The following is a 20,250-nucleotide window of genomic DNA, read 5'->3' on the forward strand; positions in this document are numbered from 1 at the left end:
AGAAGACGGTGAATAAGTGTAGTGCAGGAAGTCTCTTTAGTAGACCTGTTGCATTTTCTCAGTGTTCTGCCAATAAAATGTAGTCTTTGGTTTGCTTTTCCCACAAAATTATCTACGTGATCGTTCCAACTTAAGTTTTTCGTAATTCTAATCCCTAAGTATTTAGTTGAGTTTACAGCCTTTGGATTTGTGTGTTTTATCGTGTAAACAAAATTTAGCGGATTCCTTTTGGTACTCGTGAGGATGACTTCGCAGTTTTCATTATTTAAAATCATTTGCTACTTTTCGTACTTGTATAAATCGTTTTGCAATTTGTTTTGACTTTATAACACGTTAATTGACAGCATCATCTGCAAACAATCTAAGATAGCTGATCAGATTGCCTCCTCAGTTTTTCATGTAAATCCAGGCTTTATATGCGGACAAGGAGAAAAATTCCCGGATTTCCCGGTTAAAAATACGCGTTTTCCCGGATGAAAATATACCTTTTCCGTGTTAAGTGACAGCAGCATAATCCCTCGAACTGTAAACGTATCAATCCCTTGAGTGGTTAAGGTTTTATACACCGGCGTAGAACTTCCCAGCACTTTAAAAAAAAAAAAAAAAAAAAAACCTCAGAAAAAAAATCGCGTTTTGGAAAGATCATTGACGTGCAGCAACGTGTACGCTGCATATTTTCTTATTACGACACGATGCATATTTTCGCATTACGAAAGTATATATCCGAATTCCACCAAATACAGCACGTTAGTTTCCGAAGCACTGGAATCGAAATTGCGATGCGCTTTTGTAAACCAATCATAGCTCATGTCAGATGATCTCGCCAGCCGATGATAGCGGATATTCAGAGCATAGGACAGCCAATAACATCACTGTTACGTAGTGCGAACATATAAAAACAGGGGAAGTTAATGGTTTAAATTACCATGCATAGTACGGCTACAAGAAAGCTAAGCTTCCACATATACACTCCTGGAAATGGAAAAAAGAACACATTGACACCGGTGTGTCAGACCCACCATACTTGCTCCGGACACTGCGAGAGGGCTGTACAAGCAATGATCACACGCACGGCACAGCGGACACACCAGGAACCGCGGTGTTGACCGTCGAATGGCGCTATCTGCGCAGCATTTGTGCACCGCCGCCGTCAGTGTCAGCCAGTTTGCCGTGGCATACGGAGCTCCATCGCAGTCTTTAACACTGGTAGCATGCCGCGACAGCGTGGACGTGAACCGTATGTGCAGCTGACGGACTTTGAGCGAGGGCGTATAGTGGGCATGCGGGAGGCCGGGTGGACGTACCGCCGAATTGCTCAACACGTGGGGCGTGAGGTCTCCACAGTACATCGATGTTGTCGCCAGTGGTCGGCGGAAGGTGCACGTGCCCGTCGACCTGGGACCGGACCGCAGCGACGCACGGATGCACGCCAAGACCGTAGGATCCTACGCAGTGCCGTAGGGGACCGCACCGCCACTTCCAAGCTAATTAGGGACACTGTTGCTCCTGGGGTATCGGCGAGGACCATTCGCAACCGTCTCCATGAAACTGGGCTACGGTCCCGCACACCGTTAGGCCGTCTTCCGCTCACGCCCCAACATCGTGCAGCCCGCCTCCAGTGGTGTCGCGACAGGCGTGAATGGAGGGACGAATGGAGATGTGTCGTCTTCAGCGATGAGAGTCGCTTCTGCCTTGGTGCCAATGATGGTCGTATGCGTGTTTGGCGCCGTGCAGGTGAGCGCCACAATCAGGACTGCATACGACCGAGGCACACAGGGCCAACACCCGGCATCATGGTGTGGGGAGCGATCTCCTACACTGGCCGTACACCACTGGTGATCGTCGAGGGGACACTGAATAGTGCACGGTACATCCAAACAGTCATCGAACCCATCGTTCTACCATTCCTAGACCGGCAAGGGAACTTGCTGTTCCAACAGGACAATGAACGTCCGCATGTATCCCGTGCCACCCAACGTGCTCTAGAAGGTGTAAGTCAACTACCCTGGCCAGCAAGATCTCCGGATCTGTCCCCCATTGAGCATGTTTGAGACTGGATGAAGCGTCGTCTCACGCGGTCTGCACGTCCAGCACGAACGCTGGTCCAACTGAGGCGCCAGGTGGAAATGGCATGGCAAGCCGTTCCACAGGACTACATCCAGCATCTCTACGATCGTCTCCATGGGAGAATAGCAGCCTGCATTGCTGCGAAAGGTGGATGTACACTGTACTAGTGCCGACATTGTGCATGCTCTGTTGCCTGTGTCTATGTGCCTGTGGTTCTGTCAGTGTGATCATGTGATGTATCTGACCCCAGGAATGCGTCAATAAAGTTTCCCCTTCCTGGGACAATGAATTCACGGTGTTCTTATTTCAATTTCCAGGAGTGTAATATTGGTCTTGTGTGTGTGTGTGTGTGTGTGTGTGTGTGTCTGTCTGTCTGTGTGTTGTGTGTGTGTGTGTGTGTGTGTGTGTGTGTGTGTGTGTGTGGGCGACACTTTAAGATACATGAAACGTGCCAGTAAAATAAAAATGATGACACAGACGTCTGGTCTTCTGGGTTCGAATTTCTTCTGAGTGACTGGCCCTCGAAGTGTTGGGCTTTAAATGAGAGTCAAACGTTCTATGATTTAAGAACTTCACAGCACATTTTCACACTTAACATAATTCACCTTGAAATTTTTTTTTTTAAAGTAACGCTTTTCAAACACCGTTCTCAATAACTGCCCGCGAGTTACTGCGTGTGCACAGCTATGATAACGTATGTTCGCAAGTATGTACACTATGCGATCAAAAGAATCCGGACACCTGGCTGAAAATGACAAGTTCTTCACACCCTCCATCAGTAATGCTGGAATTGGATATGGCGTTGGCCCACCCGTAGCCTTGATGACAGCTTCCACTCTTGCAAGCATGCGTTCAATCAGGTGCTGGAAGATTTCTTGGGGAATGGCACCCCATTCTACACGGAATGCTCACTTAGGAAAGGTATCGATGTCGGTCGGTGAGGCCTGGCACGAAGTCGGCGTTCAAAAACATCCCAAAGGTGTTCTATAGGATTCAGGTCGGGACTTTGCGCAGGCCAGTCCATTACAGGGATGCTATTGTAGTGTAACCACTCCGCCGCAGGCCGTGCATTATGAACAGGTGCTCGATCGTGTTGAAAGATGCAATCGCCATCCCCGAATTGCTCTTCACGATGTCTAATGACTACCGAGGACGTTGTTATGGAATACCTAGCAGTACGTGGCAGCACAATGCACCTAATATTAAAAACGCATGTTTTTGGGGGGTCTCCGGATCCTTTTAATCACATAGTGTAGCATTAAGACATCTTGCATTACGTCATGAACGAAATAGGATATCAGAGGATACTCAAAGAGCCTCGGAATTTCGTAAACCATACTAAAATGCATAACTTGGATTAAGGTGCACATTCGTATATCCAGTTTCACAAAGAAGTACGCCTCAACTTGATATTAAACTTTTCAGTGTGGTTCTCGCGACGCAAATTTTCTTGGAGTACCAGTAATATATTATATCATTTTTGGTTCTTTACTACGGCATAATGGTAGATATTACTTCTGTTTTACTCGATTTGCGTGAAATTTCTGACAGTAAATCACCAATCAAGCCGCACAACCGAGATGAAATCAGGAAACAATTGCACATCCCCTGCAGCCATTACGTCGTGGGAATAAGGATCTAGTTGTGTTTCCCCAAGAACGTTTTCTGAATCCATATTGGCTGTTTGCCAACAAATGGCATTCTTCGAACACAGCATATGTTCCAAAATCCTACTGCAAATCAACGTTGGCGATATGGGTCTGCCGGCCGGAGTGGCCGTGCGGTTCTAGGCCCTACAGTCTGAAACCGAACGACCGCTCCGGTTGCAGGTTCGAATCCTGCATCGGGCATGGATGTGTGTGATGTCCTTAGGTTAGTTAGGCGACTGATGACCTCAGAAGTTAAGTCGCATAGTGCTCAGAGCCATTTGATATGGGTCTGTACTTTAGCAGATTACTCCTATTTCCTTTCTTGGTATCGCTATGACTTACGCAACTTTCCAGTCTCTGGTTACGGATCTTCCTACGAGCGAGCGCTTTAATATAATTGCTAGGTATGGAACTATTGTATCAGCATGCTCTGAAAGGAACCTGTCTGGTACATCGTCTGGGCTGGAAGCCTTGCCTTTTTTAGGTATTTTAAGCTGCTTCGCTACACCAGGGGTATCTACTCGTAAATTGCTCATGTTGGCCGTTGTTCTTCGTTCGAATTCTGGAATATTTACTTCGTCTTATTTGGTGAAAAAATTTCGGAAAATTGTATTTAGTAACCCTGCTTGAGCGGCACTTTCATCAGTAACATCACCATCGTTACCGCGCATTGTCTTTCCGCTTGTGTACTTTACATATAATCAGAATCTCTCTGGATTTTCTTCCATATCTCGAGACAGTTTCGTTGTGGAAAGTATGTTCGCGCTACATTTGGAGCTTCTGTAAGCCTTCGTCTGTCTTAAGGGTTTTACGTTCTTGTAAAGTTGGCACGTTTCTTCCGTTGCCTCTGCAATAGTGTTCTTACCCATTTAATGCACCGTGAGGAAATCAGTACTATCCCTTATTAATTTTGTGGTATGCGACTCTCAACAGCTGTCAGTAGTATTTATTTGAATTTAAATCACATGTGGTTTACGCTTACATATTCATATTGGAAGGAGTGGAGACTGTCTCTTAGCAAGATCTCCAACGAATTTTTATCTTCTTTTTTTAAAGTAGAATTGTTTTGATTTTATTTTTGGTGGGTTTTCATGTTACGATATTCAGTTTCGCTGCAAGAACCTTGTGGTCATTAATCCCTGTGTCCGTTAAGATGCTTCCTATTTGCTCAAGATTATTTGTTGCTAAGAGTTCAAATATGTTTTCGCAACCTTTTATACTTCGAGTGGGTTCCTGATCTAGTTGTTCAAAATAATTTTTTGAGAACACATTCAGAACGATTTCGGACGACGTTTTATGTCTATCACAGACTTTAAACATCTATTTTCGCCAACATGTCGAGGGTAGACTCAAACCACCAAACAACTATTACTGTGTGAGTGGGGTATCTATTTGCAATGAGATTTTAGTTTTCTTTGAACTGTTCAGCAACTGGATCATCTGAGTCGCATGTTATGGTACAAAAAGTTCGAAAAGCGAAAAGTCTTTAATCACAAAGATCTAGTTTCTGATCATTTTCTTATAAGACATCGTACCACAAACGCCCCTCTCTTCAAAGGTCCTCAAAGTGCCGGCACTCCTCACCACGAAGCATATATCTGACATGCCTGTTTCCGCCTTTAAAGTTTGGGAATGCTCCACAACATTAAAGTTCGCGGTTTGCCCTCACGAAACTTTCCAGTTTTAAGCTCCCAGTTACGTCTCGTGTGACTGGCAGGAAGCAAAGTAAGTTGTTATTGTAGTAACTGTCACATCTGAAAAAGGGATGAAGTTCCAAAACACGGATTAAACAACACTACTCATAACAAAGGTATGACAGAGCGAGACACGAATCCAATACCTGGCCCTTCGCGGGCAGATTGAGATTCACGATCCGCTTTCACAGCTTCTAGTAACTCCCTGATACATTCTAAACTTAACAGTTAGTTTTAATTTGTCAGGAAGTTTCGGGGAAGTGCACGTTACGATGCTGAATTAATAGAGTAATCGATCTGTCGTTAGACAAACATGCCAAATCGGGAGCAATAACACACGCCATAACCACAAAATTTTCCTTCCTTCAACTTGTAAGTTGTTCATCCTGTTCTGAAAAGAAAAAAAAATCTATCTTACCCTATACCCAGCAATCTCTGAATCACTAAAAATGAAGATTGACGTTAGCGATATTGGTCTGTAATTACGTGAATCTCTCTGACCACCGTTCGTGAAAAAATAACGACCTGTGTTTTTTGTATCTCGGCAGGTACCTTTGTGAAAAACAGCCATTACGATTTTGTTTTCGCCATTAGTCCTCCCACCACTGTTAGCTCAACAGTGGTGCAAGTGTGTTTCACCGTTTTGTCGGATACTTTCATCGATCAGCTCTGCGCAGTTCGACGATGTGATGTGGTGTTGACGTTCCGCCTACCGTCAATACACCGCCGAATGCTGTTCCGTGATGTGACCTCCCTCCGACGTTGAAAAGAAACATGCAGTTCACAGAGGGGCCTTTTAAACGGAAAAATATTATGCTGCGTTGTGTTTTTCTGGAAGCTGCGGAGGTTCTGTCGGGACAATAGGGAGCGGCCGAGCGCTCTCCAGACGGGCTCGCCGCTAAGCGGCTTTGCAGTCGGGCTGCGCTGCCCCACCGTCCCCGCGCCCTTTCCTGTGTAGCAGTCCGCGTCGGACAGCGCGCAGCGGAGCACTTAAGCCTGCACGCGTAGGCCGCCCGCAACACAGCACTGGTGGCTGGGTAGCATAACGCACAGGATACTACCATTGTCAGAAGTGCGAAACTGCGATTCCAAATGCGATTTACTGCAGTGTGTGACGGTGTTATATATTTAATAAATTCACGCCAGTACGAATGGGTCGTTGGTGGAGTAGTTATTCATACCCGAGTGTAATTTTATGTGCTTAAATTGTTCGTCGATTAAGCAATTAACGAAGCGTATGAAAATTTCAGAATAGGAATAAAATTACAAAGAGAACTACTCAGAAGTTATTGAAAGGGTAACCATCGTTAAGTCATTAAAGGAATGTTGCGAATCCCAGGAAGACTAGAAGCAGATAAAGACTTGTGTAAGAACTGACAGCGTGTATTCAATATACAGAACTAGCTACCTATCCCACCTTCGTACGGATAGCACTAAGTATCCACGGCTGGATGACTTACCTGGGGTAGCGTACAACATTTTACACCCAGTTACTATTCAGCGAAGAGGAATTACCCTTTGAACGCAGCCAAGTGTAATAACTCTGTGACGTTGCAGTAATAAAATGTAAACTGTGTACTGTCGCGGGGACATGAGTTACACACCTGCCACTGTCTCTTTCGTTGGTTAACGCATTTTTGCGGCTACCAGACTCGATTTTTCTGACTTTAGTGAAAGGACACATGGATATTTCCGCTCGGTGCGTGTCCTCGGCCACGGAGGTGATTTCATTATATGTAATAATTGAGAAACAATCGTTGAGAAACTAAACTGTTTTGAGGTTAAAAGCACTTGTTATTATGTACACTGTTTGTGATTGATTGTAGAAAAACTTGTTTAAGAACAATAATTACAAAGATATAAAAATGTGTTAGTCTGCCGGCCGAAGTGGCCGTGCGGTTAAAGGCGCTGCAGTCTGGAACTGCAAGACCGCTACGGTCGCAAGTTCGAATCCTGCCTCGGGCATGGATGTTTGTGATGTCCTTAGGTTAGTTAGGTTTAACTAGTTCTAAGTTCTAGGGGACTAATGACCTCAGCAGTTGAGTCCCATAGTGCTCAGAGCCATTTGAACCATTTTTTTGTGTTAGTCTGTTTTGTTTCTCGCAGTCAATTTCAACCGGCAATGGCTTGAATTTAGAAACTGTTTTCGAATTCTGCCTATCAGAAAGAGGGGGCAGGGCTTTAAAATCATTACATCCATCGTTTCCTCACACGGATGACGAATTTCCCGATCTCACGCCCTCCGCCTACCGACCCGCACCTGAGGCAAAAACAACTGAGGACATCAATGACGAAGATCGTTGTTGCTTTGATGTCTACAGAACAGTAATATTGTGCAGCTGAGTTTAAAGATTTCCGAGGAAAAAATATCAAAAATCTTTTTTCCACTAACGTCATAAACAGAAGTGTTTCAAGAAACCCATGGCACGGTGTATCCTATTTTTGTAATACCAAATATTTTATTACCTATTGGAAAACAGTCGTCAGTGTACCTCAAAGTTTGGAATACATTTTATAGTGTTTCCGTTCATTGTTGTGATGCAGTATGGCTTCAAATTTCAAAACTGTTTCAACTAACATCAAACGACGGCAGCCCTTTCCTATACAAGGTTAAATACACACGAAGTCTATTGTATGTATGCACGATCACATATGCTCACGGGTGTACGAGACGTATTCTGCCAACACCGTTTTTGGTCGAACAGCGTGGACTTCTGGTGCTTCAGTTAAGTTTCATATTAAGGGACTATGGGACTTTCTATAGCCCCTCGATCGTTCTAGATATCATATGTTGCAGCGTACGTACCCTATTCTTATGATGCAAATGGCGATATATCCACATTCTTGTCGGAGGAGTGCCTGATACATTGTTACTCTGATTCTGTGACCAGTAGTGCGCCTTATTTCTGCATATTACTTCCCATATGCTTATCAGCCGCAAATAATGAGGAGCAAAGACTTCCATAGAGTACCACTAGAGCACTGCAGCAACAGTAAATCTCTTACCTCAGGTCAAGGTCAGAAAGCGGAGGGTGTGAAATCCGTAAATTGATCATCAGTATAAGAAAACACTTCGTGTACTGTTTTCAAAACCCTGCCGTCCTGGATCTGATCGGCATAAGTCGGGAAGACGCTGTAAATTAGTTTTCTGTTAAAACTGACTGCCAGAAACAAAAGCCGCGCGGGGTAGCCGTTCGGTCTTGGGCGACTTGCCACGGTTCGCGCGGCCGTCGGAGGTTCGAGTCCTCCCTTGGGCATGGGTGTGTGTGTGTGTGTGTGTGTGTGTTATCCTTATCGTATGTCAGATTAAGTAGTGTGTAAGCCTAGGGACCGATGACCTCAGCAGTTTGGTGCCATAGAACTTGTCACAAATTTCCAAATTTCTAGAAACAAAGCAAATCATCACATTTTCATAATTTTGTAATCATTGTTTTTAAACAAATTTGTTCACAATTAATCACAACCGGCGTTTAAAACAACGAATGTTTTTAAACCACAAAACAGTTTAGGTTCTCAACGATAATTTCCTCCTCTTGCTCGAGGACGCGCACAGAGTGGAAACGGCTGTGTGACGCTAGTGCCAATATCCAGTGCGACAAGTGCCTCTTATATTTTTCATATATTGAAGTGGTTCAGTTCAAAAAAGGAAATCTGTCACTTTCTAATAATAACAGTACAAGCCAAATTATTTTGTTTTTTGTCCTTTGTCTAAATCCTTCCAACCCTGTGTTAACAGTTAAGCTCGTTTCACATTGATTCCATAGTATAACCATTTCTATGTTACGTTTCTATACGAAATTATACAGGCAATCACCGATCACTGAAGCCTTTTCATTTACGTCTTCCTATCAATGCGTTGCTCCACGAAAGTTTATGATCCACGCACACGATGCTGGTTTAACCATAAATCTCGAAATTAAGTCCGCGCGCCTTTCCGCGAAATAACGAAATCATTCAGACACTTTCCTCGTACTGACCGACGTAACAATTTCAACTCCTAATTGTACTTTCCAGCAAATTCTTCTTCTTTCTTCTTTTTCCAGTGCCTTTATCCCGCACTTTCGCAAGGTCGGCACAGTTAGGTACGGATTAGGCAATGCTAATGTGAAGGGGTGGCCGGATGCCCTTCCGGCCGCCACCCCGTATCCCCCCCCCCCCCCGGGACGGAATTAGTGTACCGCAGCTGTATGCGTCTAGTGTAATCCATGGAATAGTGTGAAAGTGTTCAGATGTCTGCGAGGCGTGTAACTGAGGTGGGACGTGGGGACCAACCTGCTATTCACCTAGTGTGATGTGGAAAACCACCTAAAAATCACATCCAGGCTGGACAGCACTCCGGCCCGCGTCGTTAATCCAACGGGCGGATTCGATCCGGGGCCAGCGTGCCTATCACAGTCCAGGAAGCAGCGCAATAGCACTCTCGGCTAACCTGGCGGGTCACTTCGTAACAAATTCTCCATACTACTTATTCGCGTCGCGGCAGCGCGGGACCGCTGCGTGAGGAAGTCCAACAGCGAATCTCCTGCGCGCACACCACGACGTGGAGTGCAGTGCTGCTGGAGCATTGTTGACATTCTACAGCAAAGCAATGCTCCCTCTAGAAGAGTGGTGCGCTAAGCTTCCAAAGTTCCAGAAGCCAGCTACAAGTAAGGAGGAGAATACCGCTACATCGTTCAAAAATGGTTCAAATGGCTCTGAGCACTATGGGACTTAACATCTATGGTCATCAGTCCCATAGAACTTAGAACTACTTAAACCCAACTAACCTAAGGACAGCACACAACACACGAGGCAGAGAAAAATCCCTGACCCCGCCGGGAATCGAACCCGGGAACCCGGGCGTGGGAAGCGAGCTACATCGTGATAGCAAAAATTGCAGTACTCCTTACAAGCGACAATTCTGATTACGGGCCACTGGGTACAGTTACAATTATAATTCAGGGAACAAAGTTAGGTAACTGAATACTAATTCCAGATTCTCCTACAATTTCAGAGATTTAAGCAGGGCACTCCCGGAAAGTTCTCCGGAGGCATGACTTAATCGAATTATATCAATATAGTTCAGCCAGTTTGCACGAAATACTTGTAAATTATATGCAGAAATTTTCCTCGTGTATCAGGCTATGAGGAAAAATGGTATCATTATTTACATAAGTTTTCAGGTGGGGATATTCAGCTGCCAAGTAATTGTTAAAATTGTTGGTCAACCTTCAAGCTGTCCTTTATTTTGGACAATTCGCTTCGCTACTAATTACTCTTATCATGGTGTAGCTTTCCAGCCGTTTATGCCAGCTTGTGCTTGATATTTGACCGAAACTAGTAGCGAAGCAGCTCGTGGTCGGGTCGTGCGGTGGCGTTCTCGCTTCCCGCGCCCGGGTTCGATTCCCGGCGGGGTCAGGGATTTCTCTGCCTCGTGATGACTGGGTGTTGTGTGATGTCCTTAGGTTAGTTAGGTTTAAGTAGTTCTAAGTTCTAGGGGACTGATGACCATAGATGTTAAGTCCCATAGTGCTCAGAGCCATTTGAACCATTTGAAGTACCGAAGCGAATTGTGTAAAATGAAGACATGTGTTGGTATCATTAACCCTACAGTAGTTCCTTCACATACAGGCAGAGAAAGTGGTGGAAGGCTTTAATCTATAACATGCACGTAAACAGACAGTTTGGAAACCGAAAACGCAACTTTGACCGGCAATACCCTTAGCAACTGAGCAATCCAGACAGGACTCGCTCTCGATGTTTCATTTCAGCCAGCATGTCTCTCCTGCTTTGCAAATTTCAGAGAAGTTTTCTGCATACCGTGTTGGACTAGAGCACCTGAAAGAACTGACATCGCGGAAGGAGACCAAAACAGTGACTAACACAACCTATGCATAGGGTGAATATTAATAAAATCGACCAGCAGCAGGAACGAATGCCTGACTGGAAATGAAGGAAAAGAGGTCATATGAACATCTGTCCGTTAATGCATCGTTACCGCGGTAGATGGCGCTGACGAATGAAAGTTTCTCTGACCATGTGCCGTGTGTTCCTTGTGTGTTGCACACTGTGTAATTGACGCAGCGTACTGTAAGCAGCAAAATGGCCCGGTATTCATGCCGGCCAAGCAGATGGAAACGGTCGGGAGACAGCATAGCTATACCAAAACGAGTACTCTCACAGACACCAACCACATCACACAACAGTTCAAGCCCTTCCTTCGCGTTTGTGTGCCGATGGCTCCTATCAGACAGAGGAACATGCAGGGACGCTGCGTAATGTGCATACACGAAATGTGGAGGACGAGGTTCTGCCTCTTGACCGTTGTCGTCGGCTGCGGCGGACCATCGTCAGAAGTGTTCCGTGCACTCTGTGTTCAGACACAATTATATCTACCCATCATTAAAGTCTAATGCTAGTTCCGCCACAGTTCGCCGCCTGTCTTGTTTTACCAGTCTGCCCAACCTCCGACGTCCGCCATTTGTAATGACGGGTGGTCGCCCAACCTCACGACGTCTACGTGCCTTCACCTTGGTTTCGCCACGTGTCCAAGACACTCAACACAGCACTCCTGGAACACCCGACAAGTCTTGCAGATCGCGCGCCTTCGCCATTTTATACTCGGACAGCACGCTCACCGATACCACAAGCACCGTGCGTGAGTCTGACTAGCAGTCATTTCTCGCCAGGTGACGCTTCTATCTCCTGGACTGGTTTATATCGATAGTAGGTCGGTGGTCATAGTGTTCTGACTGACCAGTGTAGATGCAGATGGTGTTTCTCCCACCTGCAACGTTAATCGACTGAAAATCCAGGCGTGAACTACTCCTTTCGCCAGTTTGACATTTATTGCACGTAGTCTTCCCAGTGTTGCAGTTTTAATGGCCTGTAGAGTGTATGGTAAGCACTCCGTCCCTATACTTGGCCGTGTACGGTTTGTCGCAGCTGTGTGGGGGTGAATCACAGCGAGTCCAGGAGAGAATGGCACCGGGTGCTGGCTGAGGGGTGTTCCCAAACGGCTGCGACGTCGTTTTTGCGGCCTGCGGGTAGCATCGACCGACGCGCGGAATGCAATAACAGCTGTAACCGGCGGTGGTCGTCGTCGTGGGAAGCGCCCGAGGCACGAACATGGACATACACCTCGGCCCCCGCCACACTGAGCGCGGCGGAACAAAAAACACTGGCCGTGCGTGAAGAATCCGGGGGAGGGGAGCTGCCTCTGCATATGCAGGCGGGCAGTGGTCGTCGATACGCGTGGTTTCAACAGCGCGGCAGCCCAACCACTCGCCAGGACAGGGACGAACCTGGTAGAAGGCTCCGTATAAAATTGAAATGTCCGTCTGTGCTTGGCAAAACGTGTTTATATGTATACACCCTTTCTTGATATGTGCAATATCACTTATTTAATATCAGTGATTATTGGAAACTACATCAGTTGTATCATCACAGAAATACACACTGGCTGTAAATTAATATCCTAAAATATAAATTACATATTGAATAATGAATGATTTGAACGTTTATTGATTGTAACTGAGTGCAATAGTAAAACTGAACCATTGAACTGAGCCTGATAGTGTCTTTAAAGGAGGCTGTAACGTGAACATCAACAAAAGTAAAAAAAAGGGTATTGCAATGTAATTGAATTAAATAAGGCGATGCTGAGGGAATTAGATTAGGAAACGAGAAACGAAATAGGAGATGCGTTTTGCTATTGGGGAGAAAAATAATTGATGATGCCCGAAGTAGGGAGGATATAAAATGTAGACCAGCAATGGCACTAAAATCGTTGCTGAAGAAGAGACATTTATCAACATTGAATATAAACTAGAATGTTAGGGAGTATTTTCTGAAGTTATTTCTCTGGAGTGTAGGCTTTTTTAGAAGCAAAACATGGAAGATAAGCAGTTCAAATCAGAAGAAAATATAACCTTCTGAAATATGGTGCTACTGAACAATGCTGAAAATTAGATGTGTGGATCAAGTAAGTAATGAGGTGGTGCTGAATCGTCAGTTTAGTAACGGAAGGATGTGCGTGGGGTGAAATTGTGTAGGAGGACCTAGATTTGAATACAGTACGCAGATTCAAATGGATATAGCTAGCAAAAAATATACAGACAAAGAGCCTTGCGCAGGATACACTGCATCGAATCAGTCACCAGACAAAAATGATGACTACAATGTCAACAGTAAAATTATCTTTATTATTCATTTTAAATTCCCTTCCTCGACACAGAAAATTTATTTCCTCATTAAAGAAAAATGTCTCCTTTTGTAAGAACCACGTGAAGTTGTTATGAAGATATTACCTTCTTGCATTAAGCTGAAAATTCAATATTTCACTTTGTTCTGTTCTCACAGTTATTGATTACTAAGTTTCTGGAGAATTATTGCTGTTGCGGTTGGAAATGGAAATTCGTCGATGCAGAAAATGTTACTTTTTAAAAAGGTAAGTTTTGATTATACTGCTAAGAATTGTTGTATCGAGATAAATTGTCACGAACGCTGAAAATCCTAGGGACTGCTTATGTGACTGTATGGGCCAATAAATACTGGAAGAATTCAGCAGTGTGGGGCTAAACTATCGAGCAATGCGCTAAGTGTGCCCAAATTTCTAGTAGTATACAACTGCAGGTAAGTTTTGCATACAACTTGGCAGTCTGAATCACTTCCTTCGTATTATTAAGTTTTCCACAGCACTGTACTTATTTTCCAATAGTAACAAAATTCTTATGACGTGATGAATGGTTATGTGTAGTCAGTTAGTTCCACTAACGATGAACAAAGATTACACCAGAAGTACAAAAGAAAGAATTTCGTCACTAAATAATAATAAAAGAATGATAAATTGCTAATTTGCTGTATATCATTCATTTCAGGACACTTTCACTTTGGCATACTAAAAAGCCATTTTGCAGTGTCACCGCACCATAAGCAGAGTCTCAGCAACACGGTGAAGTGCAGCACAATGCCTAATAATTATTAAAATAAAAATATATTTTTTTATATAACACGTTTTAAATCTAAATAAAAAGCATAAAATAATTTCTCCTAGCTCCCATACACATTCCTAACCCCGTATAGATAGTGGTGAAAATCTGTGCTTGTGTATTTTTAATAGCTGTGACAAGACTTGTAAGTTTTCTAACGAAAACGCAGGGTTGATGCAGTTTATAACTGATGCATGAATAGTTCACCTCCTACCTATTTCATTCACACCTCGTTTTTCGTTAGGAATCTTACAAGCAATGACACAGCTATTAAAAATTCACAAACACAAATTTTCAAGACTATCCCGTGTGGAGTTAGGACTTGTATGTGACTATAATAAATTATTTTATACACTGAGGTGCGAAAGTCATGGGGTACCTCCTAATACACTCCTGGAAATTGAAATAAGAACACCGTGAATTCATTGTCCCAGGAAGGGGAAACTTTATTGACACATTCCTGGGGTCAGATACATCACATGATCACACTGACAGAACCACAGGCACATAGACACAGGCAACAGAGCATGCACAATGTCGGCACTAGTACAGTGTATATCCACCTTTCGCAGCAATGCAGGCTGCTATTCTCCCATGGAGACGATTGTAGAGATGCTGGATGTAGTCCTGTGGAACGGCTTGCCATGCCATTTCCACCTGCCGCCTCAGTTGGACCAGCGTTCGTGCTGGACGTGCAGACCGCGTGAGACGACGCTTCATTCAGTCCCAAACATGCTCAATGGGGGACAGATCCGGAGATCTTGCTGGCCAGGGTAGTTGACTTACACCTTCTAGAGCACGTTGGGTGGCACGGGATACATGCGGACGTGCATTGTCCTGTTGGAACAGCAAGTTCTCTTGCCGGTCTAGGAATGGTAGAACGATGGGTTCGATGACGGTTTGGATGTACCGTGCACTATTCAGTGTCCCCTCGACGATCACCAGTGGTGTACGGCCAGTGTAGGAGATCGCTCCCCACACCATGATGCCGGGTGTTGGCCCTGTGTGCCTCGGTCGTATGCAGTCCTGATTGTGGCGCTCACCTGCACGGCGCCAAACACGCATACGACCATCATTGGCACCAAGGCAGAAGCGACTCTCATCGCTGAAGACGACACGTCCCCATTCGTCCCTCCATTCACGCCTGTTGCGACACCACTGGAGGCGGGCTGCACGATGTTGGGGCGTGAGCGGAAGACGGCCTAACGGTGTGCGGGACCGTAGCCCAGCTTCATGGAGACGGTTGCGAATGGTCCTCGCCGATACCCCAGGAGCAACAGTGTCCCTAATTTGCTGGGAAGTGGCGGTGCGGTCCCCTACGGCACTGCGTAGGATCATACGGTCTTGGCGTGCATCCGTGCGTCGCTGCGGTCCGGTCCCAGGTCGACGGGCACGTGCACCTTCCGCCGACCACTGGCGACAACATCGATGTACTGTGGAGACCTCACGCCCCACGTGTTGAGCAATTCGGCGGTACGTCCACCCGGCCTCCCGCATGCCCACTATACGCCCTCGCTCAAAGTCCGTCAACTGCACATACGGTTCACGTCCACGCTGTCGCGGCATGCTACTTGTGTTAAAAACTGCGATGGAGCTCCGTATGCCACGGCAAACTGGCTGACACTGACGGCGGCGGTGCACAAATGCTGCGCAGCTAGCGCCATTCGACGGCCAACACCGCGGTTCCTGGTGTGTCCGCTGTGCCGTGCGTGTGATCATTGCTTGTACAGCCCTCTCGCAGTGTCCGGAGCAAGTATGGTGGGTCTGACACACCGGTGTCAATGTGTTCTTTTTTCCATTTCCAGGAGTGTATTATGTCTGGCTTCTTCCTTTATCCCCGCATAGTGCAGCAACTCGACGTGACATTCGCCTCAACAAGAATCCTGAAGTCCCAAGCAGAAATATTGAGCCATGCTGCTCCTACAGCCGTCCATTATTGCGGAAGTGTTGCCGGTGCAGTATTATGTGCACAAAAGATTTCTCGTTTACGTGCAACAAATTACCGATGGGATTCATGTCAGGTGTTCTGGGTGGCCAAATCATACGCTCGAATTGTCCAGAATGCTCTTTAAACCAATCCCGAACAAAATCAAAATGGTTCAAATGGCTCTGAGCACTATGGGACTTAACATCTGAGGTCCTCAGTCCCCTAGAACTTAGAACTAATTAAACCTAACTAACCTAAGGACATCACACACATCCATGCCCGAGGCAGGATTCGAACCTGCGACCGTAGCGGTCGCGCGGTTCCAGACTGAAGTGCCTAGAACCGCTCGGCCAACCCAGACGGCTATCCCGAACAAGTGTGGAAGGTGACATACTTGGGGACATGAAGTCCACGAATCGCTGAAAATCGACTCCAAGTACCCGAACGTAACAATTTCCAGTAATTATCGGTTCACTTGGACCAGAGGACCCAGTCCACCCCATGTAAACACAGCCCACGCCATTATGGAGCAACCACCGGCTTGCACAGTGCCTTGTTGACAACTTCAGTCCATGGGTTCGTGGGGTCTGCACCACACTCTAACCCTACTATCAGCTCTTTTCAACTGAAATCGGGACTTATCTAACCAGACCATGATTTTTCAGTCGCTTACGGTCCAATTGATGTGGTCAAGAGCCCATGAGAGGGGTTGCAACCACATTTGATACACGTATTAAACTGACCTGTAAAGAAAATACTGTGGGGGTGACCCTTACCGTGTACAGTGTGGTGGGGTGAGGATGTTGAGAGAGACGTGAGATGGAGGAGATGGACAGACGAGAGGGGAGGGGGAGGTAGAGGAGATGGATAAAGGTAGTGCGAAGGAGGATGGAATGGACTGTGAGGTGGGAGAAGAGGAGATGGACAGAAAAAGGAAAGAGGAGGATATGGTCAGAATCAGAGAGGGAGAAGGGCTGAGGGGATGGAATTAGGGGGGGGGGAGGCAATGGACAGAGAGATGGGTGGAAGAACTGGTCAGAGAGTGGGGATGGAGGAGAAAGAGCGCGGGGGAAGGAAGAGATGGACTCATAGAAAATTGGGATAAATACATACCCGGACAATGCCGGGTCCTCAGCTAGCTTTTTATGCATGCTTCGCGCATGCAAACGTGTGACATGTATTGTACGCAACTGCTCGACCCCATCTCTCCGTCGATCTCCTACCCCCCTCCTTTCTCTGTTCAGCCATACACGTCCGTTCGCATACCGCCTGGACCGCATTTCGATATTATCTGCACAACATGCCAGTGCTGCAGGGCAGCTGCGTCAGATGTTACCAATCGTTATCAACCCCCCCCCCCCCCCCAACATGCAGACAAGAAAATAAGTTAATATTGAATTGCCATTGAGTTCCGAGAAGTTCATTGGGCCGTTAGTTCAAAATCAATTGCATAATTTGTACCGAACAGACAGACTAGGAAGCGACCAAATGAAAAGTGTGAAGAATAGCGGCGACTAACCTTTCTTTTTCATAAAAAACATGGTATGCCCCACCGCTTTTCTTATCAAAGCTTTAAGCCCAGTTCATTTCAGACATCGTGTGCAAATTGTTAGTTGCCGAATAAGAAGTATTTCCTTTTTCCGATTTTATATTCCTTGTAACTTTGTTTCAAGAGAGTGTCCGACAAGAACTAAAGAGGTATTTTCCACAAGATGGTTACGAACACAGAATAACTTTTTAAGTTGGAACGTGTAAAATTGAAATTACTGGTAAACTAAGTTAAAGCGAAACTGAGTGAATATCGTGTAAAACGTTATTTTAATCAAACAGATTTGCTACTGCCAGAGAGGAATTTTATTTGTTTAATTTGTCGTTTGTACGGTGGATTTTGGAAAATAATTTCCAAAGGGAAACCTGACATAAATTCAGTAAAAGTAAGATGATCGGGAGGAGGGAGGGGGGAGGGAGCGAAGGCAGTAAGGCGTGCCACCGTATAGTGGTGGGAATGGATGAACCGTAAAAGAAGGGTGATGTGGGTCTCGTATTGACTGCTGAACCATGGTTTGTTACCAAAAAAAAATATTGTAATTGAATAAACTGGACTATTCATTGCCACCTGTGAATTGTACTAGAAATAAGCATTCAGTCAGATGGCGGGCAAGAGTATTTTTTTTTTTTTAACGTACGGCAGTTCGTAGTTTATCTTAACAAACTATTTTCCACAATGAGATGCACACAGAGTTACTAGCGCAGTCATTTCCTCGAACTCTTATCAAAAGTTTGCTGCAAAAGGTCTTCAGTTTTCTTGGATAAGGGCCTTTCTTACAAATTTTCGTTTTGTCGGAAGCGCTGCATCGTCAGCAGAAGAAGAATCAGGAGCAAAGCAGGAGAGGCTGGGGTGGGCGAGGGCTGGGAACTGAATGCCAAAGCAGCCCTCATCCTCTTTTTTCGTGTCTTGTTTGTGCCGCCTCTTTTAAAACGCCTTTAAGAAATTTAATAAGCAGTACTGAAACGAACGGCGAATTTAAAGGCGTGGTATCGGAAAAAACTCAAGGCACGGTAAACAAATAAAGTGGTAGGCCCACGTCTTTCGCTTTTTGATAGGACATTAAATCTAATACTGAGTGTTCAATATAGAGCGGACAGAAAAGAAAGAAGCGCAGATGCTAAGCGAAGTAATATGTACTATAGAAGGCGTTAGAAGGGAATAGTAGTTTAATATTTGCTTCAAAGAATGCGTGTGCGGCTGTTTGAAATGAAAATGAGACTTGAAGAAAGAACTGAACAAAATTTACCAGTTCGCTTACGAGATCAAGTTCCCACAAAATACACCTGATCGTTTGGTTCGTTTGAAACTGTTTCTGTTTCATCCAACATCCTAATGCTCTCCGAGCTTCTGCTTCGTCTCTGGAGATCTCGCCACCTCCGTGCCGTCGAATCTCTATCTCCCTTGCTCTTATCCATATCTGCATCAGGCTTTTTCATGCTAGTAACACACATATTATGAGACGCGTAATCTGTTTACAACAGGCGAAACATAAACACTGCTACCTAGGTTAGCACAACGCGTGGCAGCAGTTTTACGATGTAATGAGATTTTCTCAGAAGCAGCATATTGTAAACTTTGTCGGATACTGGTCGGCGGATGTGTTTGATTTGAAGATGAGCCCAACTAAACGATAAATAATTCATTAATTTTTGAATAGCAACGATTGTGAACAGTAATGTGACAGCGTATGTGCTGAAGTCGCTTCATAGTAAGTTTAGACACTTAGTATCCAAACATTATGGGAAACTTGTACTGGTGGGCCACGCGAACAGCCAAACAGTTTCGGCATTTCAAAGTTAGTCGGTCCGAGGCGCCGAGCCGTAAAAGTCCGCCCTTTGTCAAAGTCTCTTATGTCAGTGGATTTTCCCATTCACAGCCTGTATCGTCGCTAGAATCATTGCCCATTCGTCTCTGCACCGCTTATACGTATACTTTCTATTGCAAACCCTCGTGGTCCAGTTTTGTAGAAGCCTCGTCGCTACTGCTGTGGGGGCCGAGTTGCCACTGTTCTTACGGTAGGCCGAGTTTGTGAGTTCATGAAATGGTTTCTGGTGCAGTACACCGCTAAGACAATTTCTCCCTGCCACTATGGCTCCAGTACATTAGGACTTTGTTTTTATGAAACATATCTGATGATGGTCATTAAAGACCGAAACCGGTAGTATTATCAAACAGTTTGTGACCACAGACGTAAATTAAAGGAAACTTACCTGTAACTGTGGTGTTGTCTCTCCAACTGACGGAGAAACATTCCAAATAGAACATTCAAAGATATGTGTTATAGAATACTCCTCTGTGTGTTCATTAAGGGGCCGGATTTAACTGGTGCACCATTTTTCGTGTTGAATCCAGTCTGTTGCGGACTGAGCTTTCGCCGACATTTGCTAGGTGATTT

This window comes from Schistocerca americana, chromosome 5 (assembly GCF_021461395.2).
Source record: "Schistocerca americana isolate TAMUIC-IGC-003095 chromosome 5, iqSchAmer2.1, whole genome shotgun sequence".
NCBI lineage: Eukaryota > Metazoa > Arthropoda > Insecta > Orthoptera > Acrididae > Schistocerca > Schistocerca americana.